We start from the raw sequence: 2,179 nt of genomic DNA on the forward strand, positions 1-2,179 counted from the left end.
CCGTATTACATGCGTGAGCAGCGTCAGGGCAGCCCTGCTAGATGCAGGTTTTGCTGCCGTTGCTGTCCTAGAATGAGGGGATGTGGTATCTGCTGCAGGTTCTGAGGATTCCTGCACCAGCCTGGGATCTCCACAACACCCACTAAATATTCATTTGTTATGCAACTTCACAGCTTATAAACAAGTTTTGCTGCTTTTTGCTGTTTTCTTTTTTTCTTTCTTGAAGAAATTTTACAACTTTCAGGTTGTACACTCAAAGAATTTGGAAATGCTGAATTTGTATGTGCTCATCTGCAAAAACTGTACTGTGTGCCATCCCAATAAATTTTATGTTAGCATCATATTGTGCCTAACAGTGTTATTTTATCAATGAATTTGCAAAACTGGCAATGCACTATTCAATTACCCTGCACAAATATATTATCACAAGTATGGTCACATCTTTCACAAATGATGCAGCTGCATTGTTTTGCAGCATCTTAAAAATGGTTCTATGTGATTTAGTCAAGGTAACCACAGTGGGTCATCATGCATTAGATCATTGCACATGTTGATTTTCAATAAAAAGGCTGCACTGAGCCTCAATAGACAGGTTTTCAGAAAACAGAGACAGAACAGAAAGACAGAATCAGGAGCAGGGCCACACCTCAACCATGCCACTTCAGACAGTCTTATAAATTCCCCTACCAACTCCCTCGTCCTCTTTCACTCTGGTGTTATCTTATCTAAACTATGCACAAAAAGTACAGAAATTCGTGTTTGGTAGATTATTTATTTGTGTAACAATGCTTCTTGACCATAAACCTTACACCATTGGAAAGCCTGATGATTTCCCTTTTAAATGATGCCACATTGTAAGGAACATGTATTTTTAGGATGAGCAGCAGAGCTGAGTATGTGAGATGCACCCATGAAACATTTGCCAAATCTTCTCTGACAATGCCAAACAGCTTTTCTTTGCTGTTGTCTCTTGTTTGGTGGATTGGATGATTGAAGTCTGAAGAATCAAGACATATTAGCAATTTAACAATTTATTCATTTAACAAACAGAAGTCTCAGTAGTGTGTGGAAGAATCATACACAGCCACTACAGCCTGGCACCTCCTCCCCATGCTGGTCACCAGCCTGGTTACACACTGAAAATATGTTACTCCATTGGTGCAGCAATCAGCAAAGCATTCTCCATGTCTTCTCCACACTTTGAACCTTAATGAACTTTGAACATAACGTTCCTCGGCATGTTCAAGTTCCAGTGCACGTGTTGCCGACATAAGCATAAATGGACCTGAAGGTGAAGGGCAGTCATGGCAGGCTTCCTGGCAGCCCTACACTCAAAAAAAAAATTAAGGCCAAAATGCACACACAAACACACAAACACACACACACACACACACACACACACACACANCACACACACACACACACACACACACATACACACACTGTCAGATTCTGAGGATTACTGCTCCAACATTAATCGTGATATTTGTCTTGAGCTAAATTTAACATTTTGAATTGTATTTATGCTATATGAAAATTTAAACATGGAAGCACAGGTAGCAAGCTATTATCAGACTATTACTACATTACTATCAAATCAAATGTATTGGTCACATATCATACACAGTACAACATATAGAGAAATGTCTGCTCTGCATTTAAACTATCCTAACTATTAGGAGCAGAAGGCAGATGCAGATGAGTTTCTTTGTTTGTTTTCAGTTTCAATCTGTCATTAAAAGAGTGCTAACTACTAGCTTAGCAGGCTTAATTGCTACATTAAGCAAAAACCAACCAACTGGGGTAAAACTAGAAGTCTGACATCTGTTCCATCAGTGTTTCCATCCAAACATTCCACTCAAAACACAGTATTTCCCTTGCAGCTATAGTTTGGGTTTGATGACAAATACCACACATGAAGAACAAAAATGATTACATAAAGATTGAGGGATTTTCCTAAAACAAAATAAAATCATTAGATATAATGTAGTTGTGAACATTGTAGTTTTAAAACATGCTAAAGGCGATGCTCTCTGTCATATTTAAAACTAGACATTTTAAAATGTGTCAGGTGTGTTTTCTAACAGATGATGAACCATTCATTTTACACTTTGTTGACACAGACGTGTTCACGTTTATCAGTTAAGGAGCTGAGTGATGTGAAATAAGGGATTACTGT

This window comes from Larimichthys crocea, chromosome XIII (assembly GCF_000972845.2).
Source record: "Larimichthys crocea isolate SSNF chromosome XIII, L_crocea_2.0, whole genome shotgun sequence".
In the NCBI taxonomy this organism is placed as follows: domain Eukaryota; kingdom Metazoa; phylum Chordata; class Actinopteri; family Sciaenidae; genus Larimichthys; species Larimichthys crocea.